General features: G+C 39.2%; 1 long non-coding RNA gene across 1 annotated transcript; it reads left to right on the top strand.

Moving 5' to 3' along the window:
- Positions 1–12070: 12070 nt before the first annotated feature.
- LOC110345348 (uncharacterized) lies at positions 12071–15437 on the top strand. The gene is made up of 3 exons (XR_002388637.2): positions 12071–12497; positions 12748–12821; positions 13387–15437. It is a non-coding gene; the product is annotated as an uncharacterized LOC110345348 (long non-coding RNA).
- The last annotated feature ends 315 nt before the right edge of the window (positions 15438–15752 follow it).

Genomic DNA, 15752 nt, shown 5'->3' with positions numbered 1-15752 from the left:
CATTACCAAAGATTTTACAGAATTTAAAAGGACATAGAAAGCATATTTCAAAAATCTGTTTTGAAATAAATTTGACAACTTCTAAGAAGTACCTTGGAAGACAAATTAATGAAACTAACTGTGGAGGAAATATAAAATTTGAATAGCACCTATTAAAGAAAGTGTATTCCTAGCTCGAAAACCTACCTATATGACAACAGCAGGCTCATATATATTTTAACTGATAAATTATATCAAACATTTAAAACAGAAAAAAGAAGGAACACTTCTCCCCTCATTTTAGGAAATCAACATTGTGCTAATCCTTAAACTGGATAAAGATAATAGAAGAAAAACATATGAACATAGATACAAATTTGTTTAACAAAACAAACTATTAGAAGTCAGATCTGGCAGTAGGTAGAAAGTGGTTTTGTTATAGGAATGGCAGTGTTGGTTCAGCATTGGAAGATCCACCCCCAAAAGTCATCATTTTAACAGAGGAAAGGAAGAAGCCATGTGATCCTGTCACTAGTTGGAGAAAAATTATTGGACTAAATTTTACAGGTATTCATGGTAAAAGCTATCAGGAGACTAGAAGTAGAACAGAATCTTCTCAACAGATTAAAGACATGTACTCCATACTTCCAGTGAGAACACCTTACATGAATGGAGAAGATACAATGCTTTCTCCTTAAGGTGGGGAACAAGGGCAGGTATGCTTACTCTTTATCTGTCCATTAAACTTTGAAACCTAGGCCCAAACCAAAATAGTCTGGCAATAAAATGACACAAGTAGGATAGGATTGGCAAGGTAGAAGTAAAATCTTTATATGTAGATGAAATGATCATGTACAGAGAAAATACTAAGAAATCTCTAGGAGCCCCTAGAACTTGTATTTGAATTTGGCAAGATTGGAAAACACAAGGTATATATAAAAATTCAGGTCTGTGTATATTTGCTATAAATTAAGAATTGGATATTGAAATTTAAAAGTCATGTAGGAGTACAAAGGACCTAGAAAAGTTAAAAAAAAAAAAAGGCAACAACAGTGTTGGAAGACGTTTAGTACCTAATTTTAAGACTTCTTCTAAAGCTACAGTAATCAAGGCAGTGTTGGTGTAAGGAAAGACATACAGATCATTAGAATAAAACAGAGAATCTAGAAATAGAACCACACATATATGGTCCACTGAGTTTTGAAAGATTATTTAACATTAGCATTTTATAGAATATAAACTCAATTCAAGAGCCGAGGAAGAGACAGTGTTTTCAGCAAACGGCACTAAAACACCTGGTATCCATATATAAAAAAATGATTTCCATACATAAAAATAACTTGAAGGGATCTATGATCCTAAATAAGAAAACCTAAAAGTATAAAACTTCAAGAAGAAATTATAAGGGAAAATGTTTATGAATTTAGGGTAGGCAAGAACTACCTAGGATACAAAAGACATGATGAATAAAAGAAAAAAATTGATAAATGAGATTCCATCAAAATTTAGAACTTTAAATGACATCATTAAAATGAAAAATAGTCCTTGACAGACCATATTTACAATGCATATAACCTATGACCAGAATATATAAAGAACTCTTACAGCTCATCAATAGACAACCCAATTTAAAAGTGAACATAAGAAGATGATAAATAGCCAGTATAGCACAAGGAATGGTGTGCAACTCTAGAATCACAAAAATACTAATCAGTACAATAACAAGATTGAATTATACACTCATCAGGGAGATGAAGTTAAAAGTTTTAAAAGCCTTTCATGACTTTTTCTTTTTTGTTGGTTTCTCCCCCTTTGTGTTTAATTTGTCACGCCCAATGGATTCATTCTGCTGGGCTTCTGGGGTTGTGATCCTTATTGTCTTTTCCTAGGGTATTGTCTAAAATTTTTTGGAGTGCTGGTTTGAAATTCATGAAGTTCCTGAGGTGCTCTTTATCATGAAAGTATCTTATTTCTCCATCAATTTTGAAAGATAGTTTTGCAGGGTACATCAATCTGGGTTCGAGGCTGTTTTCCTTTAGGGCTTGAAATACATCACTCCAAGATCTTCTTGCCTTGAGGGTTTGCATTGAGAAGTCTGCTGTGATTCTGATAGGCTTTCCTTTGTATGTGATTTGTTTCTTTTCTCTCACTGCTTGTAGAATTTTGTTCTTCTGTTGGATTTCTGGAATCCTAACTATTATATGCCTCTATGTAGATTTTTTTTTGATCAAGGCTAGCTGGAGTCCTATATGCCTCACTTATCTGTATGTCAAGTTCTTTTCCCCTCCTTGGGAAGTTTTCTGCCATCACTCCTGTGAACAAATTTTTTATGTCATCTGCATTCTCTCCTGTTTCTCATTGACTCCAATCAGTCTTACGTTATTCTTCTTCGCATCGTCTAGCAGCTGCTGGATTGATTTCTTGTGTTCCCTTACAATTTTAAAGCAATTTTTCTTTTCCTGGTCACTAATTGCAATCTTATCTTCTATATCTGAAATTCTATCCTCACATTGGTTCATTCTGCTGTGTAGACTTTCAGTGGAGTGTTTAATCTCCTGGAAATCTGCATCTGTTTTATGGATTCCATTTGTTTCCTATGTTGGGATTCCATCATATTCCTCAGATCCTCTATTTTTTTAATCTGTGTCCTCTCTAGATTTATTAATCATGTCTTGCACTATGAGCACAATCTTTGCTGTTATCTGAATAATTATTTCTGATTTCATTTTTCCCAGATCCTCTTTTGTTGCCAGTTCAGAGAGTCCAGGTGGTTGAGTATCAGATTGTTCCATCTCATTTCCCTTTGGGGTTGCTGTAAGTGGTCCAGAAGTCTGTTTTTGAGGCTTGTTTATGTGTTTTCTCATTTCTATGGGGGGGGATGTGCTTCTGGCACCCAAGTGGTTCACCTTCTCTGCCCTAGGAGCATGGGATGGTGGTAAGGGAGCTTCCTTCTGGGTGCTGGGACTGGCTCAGCTTCTCTGCCCTAGGAGCATGGGATGGTGGCTGGTGAGCTCCCTTCCAGGTGCTGGGACTGGCTCAGCTTCTCTGCCCTCTAGGTAGGTTTTCAAGCTAGGAATATACTTTCTTTAATAGGTGCTATTCAAATTTTATATTTCCTCCACAGTTAGTTTCATTAATTTGTCTTCCAAGGTACTTCTTAGAAGTTGTCAAATTTATTTCAAAAAGATTTTTGTAATATGTTTTCTATATCCTTTTAAATTCTGTAAAACATGTGCTAATGTCTCCTACATCTTGATATTGTAATTTTAAAAATGTATAATTGATATTGTGTAATAATAAGAAAAGGTCTAAAGGAGCAGGGGAAGTGGGAGGGGTAGGGGAAAGGAAAGAAGGGAAAAGAAAAAGTATGAGAAAAGGAATAAAATGGAAACAAAGTCTTTGCAAATAAGGAAGGGTGGAGGGGGTGAAGGGAGGGCAGGGGAATGGGGAAAAAAAATAAGAACGAAGATACGCATGTAAAGGTACAAGATCCCAATGATGAATGTAACTCTATTTTATACCTAAAATGTACCAATAAACTTAATGGGGAAAAAAAAGTGTACTGGGCAATTTATCAGTCTAGGGACTGAGGAATCAAGAAGGACTAATAGCTTTGAGTTGTTCCACCATCTTTCCCTATGCTAGGATGATGTTAAGATCTGACTGAATCATGTACTTCCCTTTCAAAAAATTGATAAACAGAAATTCTTAGAATTTTAATTTTATGTATAATTTGAACTTCCATAGCTTTTCTTGATTGGGTATGGTTTCAATCTTGGATACACAGTATTCTCAAAGACCTAATGAAGTTATTAATCTCCATTCTGTTTTACAAAAATACTGCTTTTTTCCAGATTTACTATCTAAGGCCTAGATAGCTTTTGTGGGACTATTGAACTCAATATATTTATGTTTAAGTGTAAACTCCTGCATCAATTAGATATATGGCTGTGATAACCACTTTTCCCAGTACCAAAATATGAACAAATCTTATAGTTTTTTCCCTGATCTCTAAGTGCATTTATATGGTCAGTCTTGCATAGCTTTAAAATCAACCATACTATATACTTAACTAAATTGCCAGAAATCCAGGCCATATTGATGCTGCATGAGACTTATGACTATAGGCGGTGGTGGTGACATCTTCTGATATTCTAGACCATGCAGTTCTCAGTGGTCACAAATAACATATGCTCAGGTCTTTTATAAAAAGTCAAGGGGCTGGGGATTTAGCTCAGTGGTTCCACCGCCTGCTTTGCAAGCGCAAGGACTGGAGTTCGATCCCCGGTACCAAAAAAGAAAATGTCAAGCTTCTTAGCAGAGCTGAAAATTGGAGATTGACAATTTTAAAAGCAGAGGCTATGTCCCAGAGGCTTGCTTGAGTTTTCATTATCAGTTTTGAGCTAATTCTAATAGCTACAATATTCTAGTTAATTGCATTTTTAAAGCATCTACAAAAGCTAACCAGGAAGACATAGAAAAGGAAGGGTTAATGCTGGAGAAAAGGATAGATGCAGAAGAGAAAGTTCATACAGCTGCTGAGCCTATGCCTGTGTGAACAGTGTCCCCTTGAATTGTGCATCCAGGTCTCTGTATGTTTTAGGGCATTTGTGAGAACTGAAAAGGTGAACGATGTGGGAGCAGTTGGCAGCAGTGCCAATGCTAGAAGCTAGGACAGCTGTGCCTTGGCCCTTTGCCTCCATGGCTTCTCTGGGCTCCTTGGCTACAGTTCTACAAACCCTCACCATTTAGATTCATGGCACATCCGGCACACTGAGCAGAACACAGAGCTTTGGTGAGTCCCTGTAGCTGGGGGTGGGTACAGATGTGCATGGGACGTTAGCCAATAACCAAGAAAAATGGAATTTGTCATGATTTCATGAGAATCAGAGCTTGATTTTGTCCCCATTGTGTTTCTGTTTTATGAAAGGAAACACAATCCTCAATAGTAAATACGAAAGACAGTGTTTTTTTACTTGGTTGAAAGAGCCACCAAATAGCCACTTAATGTAAAATTTTATGCTGTGATGGAGAAATACTATTTCATTATACAGTTTTATTTAAAATAAGCATGCTAGGGCCGGGGATTTAGCTCAGTGGTTTTGCCACCTGCTGTGCAAGCACACGGACCCGAGTTCGATCCCTGGTACCAAAAAAAAAAAAAAGCATGCTAAAACATAAAATAGTAATTATGAATATGAAACTATGGGTTTAATAAAATTATTAATGAGAGCAAATAATCATTAGTTTAATCTTTGGGTGACCAGTTTCTAAGTTTTTAATACTATGAAATGGAAGTGATAATGTAATTATTTCTTTGACTACTATAATTAATGAAATTAGAAGGTGAATAAAGAAATGATCAAAAGTCAAGGAAGATAAGACCATAGATTAATGAAATAAATCAAATGAGAATGACTGATACTCCTTTTGTATTGTTGTTCTTATTAACACCAACATAGAAGGAACACAAAATGGCAAAACTACATGTGACAATGGACTGAAAGTGAGGTTAATTGCACTCTCTTAGATTGGTTATTATCCACAATTCAAAGCTACTGGAAATGCTAATGATTAAATTACTCCTAAGATAATAGAATTCCTTTCTAACTGCACAACAGGCACTGTTCCACTGACAAATGAAAAGGAACCATTGTAGATCAAAAATCATTTAGTGATTCTTTAAGGAACAAAATAATAGCCCAAACTTTTAAATTGTTTAATGAAGACAATGAAATAACATTGCTGTAGCATTTCCTGGGTATCCAGCAGTGCTCTAATTATATTTGATGATTAGCTCATTCAATCCTCACAAGCACTCTATGAGGTAGGTAGTATTTTTAATCCTCATTATACAGATTTCAGAGAAGTTCTCTAAGGTGCCCAAGGTAAGTGGCAGAGCCAGGATTCAAACCCAGGCAGTCAGACTCTAGCATCTGTGTACAGAACCACTGCCCTGTGCTGTTTTGCCTTTGCTTTAAATGCTAGGGATTGAACCCAGCATCTGCAAAGCAAGCGCTCTACCACTGAGCTACACCCCCAGCCCCAAAGTTTTGATATAGATAGGAAAACACACAAGTTCCTTCTTCCTCTGTGTGATGCTCATTCTTCTTTCTTCTCAGAGCAGGGGCCACTTTCTCTGTTTAGACACAAACCTCAGGGCTGGGACCTATTTTGTTTTCAAGTCCACTCTGTGCTGTGTGAATGCCGAATCCTGTCCTGCCTTTCCCAATAAGTGTCACAGTCCATGGTATGTTCTCTGCCTCAAGGCTGCAGTCACTCTAGCAGTTCCTAGTGTTTGTGCCCTTCTGTGTGCACCAAGTCATGCTTTCTCTAATTGGCTTTGTGGCCTGTGGGCTTGTGAGGTGCCTCCTTTGCTCCAGTGGTCCCTTCGTATACTCAGGATGTGGGAACTGTCCAAGCTGAGGCGTATCCCTCATCATGTCAGCAGATGGAGAAGCAAACAGTCCACTGAGCTCTGTGCTGGAAGTAGGCAGTGAGGGGGGTAAAGTAATTCACTGGACTTAATATCTGCACTTTCATACTCGCCCCCTCAGAGAACCACATGACTCACCTGGTGTCTCACCACAGAGTGGGACAGCGGTGTCCTTCACAATCTGAGCACATTGCTGCTTAAACTAATCAGGTAACCTGCCACTAGTCCGCACCTTCTCTGTGACTGTCTTGTGGCCAGCTCCCACCCAGTCACTGTGGTATGGTGACCCAGAGACCCTGAAGTGAAGTTGTTCTGTGACTTTTTGATTCCTCGAGTATCTCAGTCTTAAGTAATAAACCCCTCCCCAAAATGGCTCCTGATTAAACACTCTCAAATATGGTGGGCGCTGCACTGGATTTCTTCTCCAACTTCAGCTGCCATGTGGAAAGAGTCACTTTCAGAATAAAATTCCATGCTGTATTTGCAGCTTCCAGTAACCATGGGCTTTGCTTGCTGGTCTGTTGTGGGGGCTGCTGACCTTCTCTGGACTTACCTTGCATCTGTGGATGGAGTCAGGGCCCCCCTAGCATTAGCTGTCCACACTGCTTCTTTCTTTTCTCTGTGTTGTCTTCAGTTCCTCTGTAGTTTCTGGTTTTCTTGGTGACTCTCTTGATTCCTGGAAATCTACTTTTTGTCTTCACTAAGCTGTTGTTTTCCAAGTGTCTTGATTCCAGGTCCCAAAGAAGCTATATTTTACTGCTGGTGTTTACACCACCATTTTTTTAACATAAGAGATATAAAATCATATTTATGTATTATAAAAATTTTTATAAAGTAACATAATAAACACCATACATAACATTTTATTTCTTTTTATAAAATCATGACTTTACGGTCATTAAAAGGAAAATTAAACTGGCACAGCTGTAGTCGCAGCTACTCAGGAGCCCAAGGCAGGAGGATTGCTTGATCCCAGGAGTTCTGGCTCAACTTAGGAAAGAGTACAACCTTGTCTCAGAAAAAATGCTAAATTCTGTAATACTTGGTAATATATAGTAGATCTTGACTTACAAACTCAATTCATTCCTGAGGGCTGGTTGTAACTCAAGTTGCTCAATTGAAGGTTAAGTAAATAGTGGAGCTAGAATTGAAACCCAGGCAATGTAATCTAGTGCTTCCCTCTTTTTTTTTTAATTGCAGAGAATGGAACCCAGGGCTTCTCACATTCTAAGCAAGTGCTGTACCACTGAGCCCTACACCCCAGCCCTGGAGCTTCACTCTTGCATCTACTGTGAAAGACATGAGAGGTACTTCCAGTGTGAGTATCCACAGTAGCCCACAGATTACATCTCCTGGACAATCCAAAGCCTGGCCCAAGTCCTGAGGACAAAGTAGTAAACTTGTTGTAAAGCGGTCTCTTTGATGAAGATGGGTGCAGACACACACCAAAGCCTGGGAGCCCTGCCTCCAGAAGGTACCTAACAGATTACTTTGTTCAGCCTCATCTGTTCACAAGTGAAGAAACTGAATCAGAGTTTTATCTGGTTTTATTGCACTTCCTGACATACGATGGCCTGTACAGGTTTCTTAAAGTATCAGTGAAGCACCTTCTTCTTCTCTACCTCCACCACACAGTTACCAAATCATTGATCCTCAACCTCCAAACATCTGTCAGTCTCTTCCCCTAATGCCAGTCAGGTTGTTCATTACCTCACACTTGAGCCAATAGCTATTCTGGCCTCTCTGCCTCAGTCTCTCCTTCCGCACCCCTCCCAAGTTCTCATGCTCACGTACTTGTGTCTGCCTGTCTTCCTCAAAGCCTGGCTTTATCTTCAGCCCACACCAAGGGTACAAAGGCCTGGCTTTGAATTCCAGTTTACCATTCTATGACTGAACTGACACAGCCATTGTGATGAAACACAGAAACAGGCCCCGTGAGACTGGAGAGGGTTTCAGTGCTCAGCCTGTGGTACGGCGTGTGACAAAGAACCAAGCTGTACAACAGCAGCTGACATCAGCCACCTCACTAAGTCAAAACCAGGAGACTCGAGCTATCAGTGAAGCCAGCAATGCCATCTTTGTTCAGAGTGAGTCAGGGTGTGGTTAGGAGAGGCCCATGGAGTGGGTGGAACTGTGATGAGAAAGGGAACCCCATATCCACGCCTATTTCATTTCTCAATGAAAACCTCTCTCCTCTCTAGGAAGGGAAGCAGAAATGAAACTTTAGCCAGAGCCATGGCTTATTTATAGCTGGGGAAAAGATTGGATTTAGGAGAAAACTCTACGAATGTGAAACCTATCTCCCTTCCTCCAAATTCCAAGGCACAGAGAGCAAAAGGGCATAGCTCAGAGTGACTGAGACCCCCCACCCAGATGTACACCCACCCTAGAAAAGCAGGACCCCTGCCCCGGGTGCACCATCCTAAGTACCCATACTAGGTGCCTTTCCTACACAGGGAGAACTGAACTCGTCTCCGCAGGCAAGAAGCCAAGTTTACAGATGAGCCAGTGATGAAAGAGTATCAGTTGCTACACTCCAGGAATGGGCCAGGTTACTAAAGATTTAAACACTTTAGGGAAATGGGCAGAAATGAGGCTAATGAAATTCAGTCTTACAAAGAGTAAGGTCACACATTAAAGTAGAATCCACTACACACCTAAATGGAGCATTAATGAGTAGAATTGCAGAGAATAATGAGGAAAGAGCCCTGGGGCTGCCTAATAAGAACCTCAGGAGTCAGAGGAAACAGTGGTTTCTCTGCATGCAGTTATTCATTTAGGATCCTCCACAAAATCCTGGCCTTGTAGGTACCCAGAAATTGAGCACTGTATCAAAAAGGGAGCAAGAGAAAAAAGGAAGCATTGGTCTGAAGCTCAGAAATAGGTTATACTATTTTCCAGTGGAATTTCCACCTGCTTCCGGAGCTCAGTGCAGAAAGCAACATTCTTTGGCTCAGAGATCACACACAGTGGATACATAGCTCCCACAATTCCTTCGTGCTTTTTTTCCTCACTCTTTTGCTGACTTGTCACTTCTCAATGATGTATGTTTCTGCCTAAGGCTTCTAAATTGATTATGGAGAGAGAACAAGGGACTCTTGCTGAGAAAAAAGAAACAGAACCATTTTGAAGTGAACATTAACTTGGGCCCAGTCAGTTTCGTGTGAGATCAGGTTATTATAGAACCAACAGTTCAGGGTGGGCTCTGACTTCATGAAATCAGAAACAGCCTGAAACCACTGACTTCCATCAGCAGAGTCCAACAAAAGCCCAGATCGATGAATAGAGAGGCCATGAAGGACAGAGAGAGAGAGAGAGAGAGAGAGAGAGAGAGAGAGAGAGAGAGAGAGAGAGAGATCATTGAGGATGGCCCTGTAAGTGCTGTCAGTATAAAATACACATTGGATGTCTGAAGAAAATGTAAATTATCTCGATAATTTTAGTTTTGATTTTGCCTTAAAATGATAGTATTTATGGGCCAGGGATTTGGCTCAGTGGTTTCGCTGCCTGCTGCGCAAGTGCAAGGACCCGAGTTCGATCCCCAGTACCAAAAAAAAAAAAAAAAAAAGATAGTATTTCTGAAAACATTGGGTTAAATAAAGTATATTTTTAAAATGTATTATTCCTCTTTTTAAAATTTTTTTCTTAATATAACTCCAAGAAGATTGTAGCTCACATTGTTTTAGCCTTGCATTAAATTTTAAAAGAGTGGAACAGCCAAGTGTGGTACTGCATGCCTATAATCCCAGCCACTTAGGAGGCTGAGGCAGGAGGACTGCCAGTCTAAGGTCAGTCTGGGCAACTTAGTGAAACCTCGTCTCAAAATTAAGTAAATAAATAAAAAGAGGTAGATATAGTTTAGTGGTAGAGCACTTAGTTAGCAGATTTGAGGCCCTAATTCAATTCACAGTGCCAAATGAATAAATGAATGAATGAGTGAGTGAGTATATGGCTCTCAAGGGTAGTGGTTTGAGAGGGGAAATTTGGGGCAAGTGGAGCAACTGATAAATTGAGAATTTGTTTTCATTTTCTTTTCTCAGGTCCAATTATCAATTACAATGGTTGTTCGGATTCAATGAATGCTTCTGGTACTTAATATTTTAAAATATACAGCTGGTGGCCCAGGCCTGGAATCCCAGTACTTGGGAAACTGAAGCAGAAGGGGGATCAAGAGTTTGAGGCCAGCTTGGGCAACAAAGTGAGAGCCTGTCTGAGAAAGAAATACAGCAAGGAGAACTAAAGAATACAGGGAACAAATTCTTTGGTTGTAATTTCATATGAATTGAGTGAGACCCATGAAGTCCATCTACTCTGACACCATGGCCTGTGAAATCGCTCTTCATACAGAAGAGGGAATGATGCCGTCCAGCATTCACTTTTGTGTGCTGGGAGAAACCGAGGAAACCAGAGCGAGATAGAACACTGCGCCCTGTGTTGTGCCTCAGGATGTTGTATCAGAACTCTTTCTGATGATGGATTTCTTTTTTTTCTGAGTGAATCAGAGAATTGACTAGAGTCTACATTATATTTAAAAAATTAAGCTTTATGTGAACAGGCAAGGGCATGTGGATAGGTGTGGAATTATTCATGAAGCTAAAAGGCTAAAGAAACACTGCCTTCTCCCTTTCTGGAAGGACTGATATGATGGCCCATTCCCACAGTCCAGGTGGTTTCTTGCTTGCAGTTGCCCTTTCACAGCCACAAATATGAGAAGTGATTACTTGACAAAACATTTTTATGCTATTTTTAAAATGAGAAAATTGACTTATGTGAATATTCGATCCAAACTTTGATTTTGAGACAACAAAATGTGTATCGTTCTAAATGTCCCAGACACTCCTAGTATTGACTTCTACCAATAAATGGCACTAAAACGATTTGGAGCAGAGCTGACTGATTTGTATACATTCATCATCCTCATTGAGATCTTCTACTGCCTCTTTTAAAATCTGTTGTGGGCGGGGGATTTAGCTCAGTGGTTCTGCCACCTGCCTTGCAAGCGCAAAGTCCCAAGTTCGATCCCCAGTACCAAAAAAAAAAAAAAAAAAGAAGTATGATAAAAAATGAAAGGTAAGTGACTCAAAGCACTTTCATTCACTTAAGAAGTTAGAAGTGATTAATTTTACATGGAGGAATCAGCAATGTTTCCAATAGGATGTCAGAAATGACCTTGGGACATATTGGCAAAGCACAGTTGGAAGAAGTTGCTTGATAAAAGGGTAAATGTGGCTTTTAAAAACAATTGTTTTGCATATTGTGAATTTTATGTAGGGCCCCCAGCTCTCTTTATGTAAAAATAGGTTAGCCAATAGTTCTTTTATTTATATATTTTAAAAGTATCACCATGTACTTATTATAATTGCTTTTTAAAAAATTCCTGATGCTATGTGTATTTAGAATGTCTCATTCAGTGACTGCAACTGAATTCATAAGGAGTTTATCAACCATACCAGATCAAAAAGTATAAGCATATTCTGGCATATACATTGAAGACTCTTGGATAAACACGTATCTAGAAAGAAAATACAAAATACAGAAGATTTTAAACTACCTTTATTGTCATGCGATTTGTTTAACTCTTGTCACAGAAATTTGAGAACAAGAATAAATCTTTTTGAAAGCTATAGTATACGGGAACACAGGCAATGGTGTTTATTTCCTGAATTCTGAATTGGCTCTGTGACTTAATAGTATAATACTGTAATGGTTGATTAATTGCATCAACTTGAGTAAGAGAAGCTCAACTAAATTGGCTCAGCAATTCCACAGCAGAAGATCCGCCCTAGGGGAGCTTGTCACTTGGATGATACAAGAGAAATGAAGATGGATGGATCTGTGTCTGTTTCTCTGCAGGAGCTCCAGTCTTTGCCTTCACCTCGGATGTCATCTCCGGGCTTCCGGTGCAGACTCTTCAGCTTCCAGCATAGATCCTTCACCCTTCCATCACAGACCCATTGGCCTCCTGATACCGACTCGCATGAGACCCTGCAGCGAGCTCTAGACCTTGGACTGAATACTTCAGTCTCCAGTGTGCAAACAGACCCTCTGCAGTCTTCCACATCCAGCTCTGTGGGTGGCCATTGTAAGCCAATCTTGTAAATTCTTATATGCTTGTATATCTTGTGTTATATCTGTTTCTCTGACTGATATAAATACCCAGCAAGTTCTGTGTTTGTTTGGAAACTCAGTTCTCTTACTTGTAAAACAGCAATAATTATAATAACAATACCTATCTTATAGGGTATAGAGTTAAATGAGCTAATTTATCTGTCCTGCACCAGGAGGGAACACACTTGCTAGCTATGATGATTAAATGTCATTTTGCTTTACAGGTGGGAAACTGCATTAAGGAATTATCTATGGTCCCACGAAGAGGCTGTGAAAGACCCACAGCTGGAACTCAAATGTGAGACTCTTATCACTCCTCCACATCTGCTTTGTCCTTTGCACTTTAACATTATTAATTTCCATGGTCCTATTGTAGCTTTGTTAGCAACACAAAATGTCACTAAATGTGCACAAAGCATGAAAATACACCCCCCCCCAAAAAAAACGAAAAGAAAAGAAAATACATCCCACAGTTTAATAATATAAAATTGTGAGATGGACTAAATTGTAATAGATTTACATCCTAAAGGACCATAATTAGCATGAGTTAATTATTTTTTTTTAAATCTTACATTATCTACAAGGCTTCTTAACTCTATGTGTTTTCTTTTAGTTTGTCTCCCTCTGGCGGATTTTTAAAATATTTATTTTCGGGCCAGGGATTTAGCTCAGTGGTTTTGCCACCTGCTATGCAAGCGCAAGGACCCGAGTTCGATCCCCCATACCAAAAAAAAAATTTAATTTTCAGAATTACTGTCTGGGTGATTTAGAATAGGGTTTACACAACTGTTCATTTAATGTCAGGCTGATTAATGTACCAGAACTTCCAGAAAACTGTCTTACCTAAATGGAAATCTTTGCAGGGGCTACATTTCAGGAGGGGCAGAAGTAGTCCCAAGGAATCTGTTCCCTGACACCTACATAACCACCAAGGAGCACATGCAGCTAGGTGAGCTGGTGCATGCCTGTAATCCTAATACTCTGGGAGGCTGAATCTAGAGGATTGCAAGTTTGAGTACAGCATGATTAACAGTAACTCAGTGATCTCTTGTTTCAAAATTTAAAAGGGGGGGTGGTGGTATGTAACTCTGTGCAAAGGTCCTAGGTTCAATCCCTAGGACCACAAGCAAAACAAAAAAGCCACATACAAAGACACACATGAAAGATTAAAAATTGCAGAGTGAAAATCAGCAGTGAGAAACAGCTTTTCTTTGATCTGGAATTATGTGGAACTATGCAGACATGTGGAAAACAACAACTTGCTAACGAAAAATGTAAAGCTCCAGGAATCAGGAGAGAGCTAATAGGAAAAGTAGAGACTATAGAGAAGCTGGATAAATGGAGCACAATTCAGAGAAAACACTAAAGCAGTCTGGAAAGCTATCTCTGGCTTCTGGAGAGGAGGACCTATCTCACTAACATAAGGTAAGACTGCGGAGGGTCAGCAGCTCCAGGGAGAAACAATGGACCAGGGCAGCAGCACTAGCCCCAAGAAAAGTACAAGGATATTGTAAACTGTAAAAACAACATAGAGTTTTACTCTGAAAGTCACTCCTTGTATATGGCAGGCTAGAGTTGTATAAGCAATCCAGTACAGCACCCTCCATATTTGAGAGTGTTTAATTGAGAGCCATTATGGGAAGAGGTGAACTGTTTAAGACTGAGATATAGAACTACACTTCAGGGTTTCTTGGGTCACTGTACCACAGTGACTGTGTTGGAGACAGACATAAGATACAGTTATGGAGAGGGAGTAGGCTAGAAATAGAACCCCTGAGAAGATTAAACTCAGGCCAGGAAGGACACAGGGATCTCACCCTCTGAGATGAGAAGCAAGGCTTGTTATGTGAGAATTTTTGAGGGGGTTGGTCTTAAAGTGCTGGCATTTAGTTCATCAGACTTCATGCCTCCTTCCCACATCCCACTACCTACATCCAACACAGAGCTCAGTGGTCTGTTTGCCTTCCCCATCTGTCATCATGATCAGAGATGTGCCCAAGTTTGGACATTTGGCACAGTCTAGGGTGAACAGAGGGGCCTCTGGAACACAGGTGGCACCTCAGGAACTCATAGACCCTAAAGATATGTAGAGAAAGTGGTGACTTGAGGGACAGAGAGACAAGGAAATTGGAAGCAGCTGGACTGAATAAAGCCCTACAGTAGACACCACTGATCAATTGTGTCCAGATTCACACACAGAAAGGTGAGTGTGGAAATAAAATAGGTCATAGTAGGGCCAGGTATGGTGGCATATGCCTGTAATTGCTGCACCTGGGAGGCTGAGGCAGGAGGATGATAGTGAGTTCAAGGCCAGCCCCTGAACTACAAAGTGAGACCCTGTCTCAAAATAAAAAAATAAAATAAAATAAAATAAAATAAAATAGGTTCTAGTAGTGATTCACTATCCTTCCCCTATATTTGGTGGGTTCCAATACTGCAGATCCTGGAAATAAGACACTCATTCGAAAACAGGGAGAAATTTTTTTTGGACTCATTTCTTTCTCCATTGGTTTTTTTTTTTTTTTTTTGAGTTTTTCTCTTTCTTCTTCTTAAAATTTTGCTTTTTTTTTCTTTTACTTTTATCTAATTCTATAAATTTTCTTTTACTCCTTATTTGGATCTTTTACATCACTTTTCTGTCCTCATCATCTTTCTTTTATTTTCAACTTTACTTCTCTCATTTTCCCCTTCCCCATACCCTCCATCTTTACAGTATTACTATTAAGCTTTATTAATCTTTAGATATTTAATTGACTGCTATTATTGTTGAATTCTTTTCCATTGTTAATGGTGGTATAGTTGTTTCATTTAATAGATATTTACTGTACATCAATATTTGGCTTGTCTTTGTGTCCATATTGTAATTATAGACCTCTTTTCTATTGTTAAGTGTGGTACAGTAGTAGCTTTTATTTGTTCTTATGGTATATCAATATCCAGCTTGTCTTTAACTCTATTATAGTTGCTTATTTCATTGCAATTGCCAGGGTGGCATAGTTGTTTCAATTAATTGATTTTTACTATATGTCAACGTTTGATTTGTCTTTGGGTCATTGACAATACTGCAGTTCATTTCTGATTCAAGTAGGCTAATTACACTTGGTGCCAGGCTAATTACATTGGACCTTCCCTCCCCAAATTGATGGAGGTGGTTGGATCTTGGACCAGAAGAAAATGCCTATAGTTAGCTATGCTCAGAGCACATCACTGGAAAGCAGACACAAACTAA

The sequence above is a fragment of the Heterocephalus glaber genome, unplaced genomic scaffold (genome assembly GCF_053883595.1).
Source record: "Heterocephalus glaber isolate CG9 unplaced genomic scaffold, H.glaber_assembly_v1.0 deba00001600, whole genome shotgun sequence".
NCBI classification, from domain to species: domain Eukaryota; kingdom Metazoa; phylum Chordata; class Mammalia; order Rodentia; family Bathyergidae; genus Heterocephalus; species Heterocephalus glaber.
The sequence above is the reverse complement of the archived record's forward strand: the minus strand, read 5'-3'. Positions and strand labels throughout refer to the sequence as shown.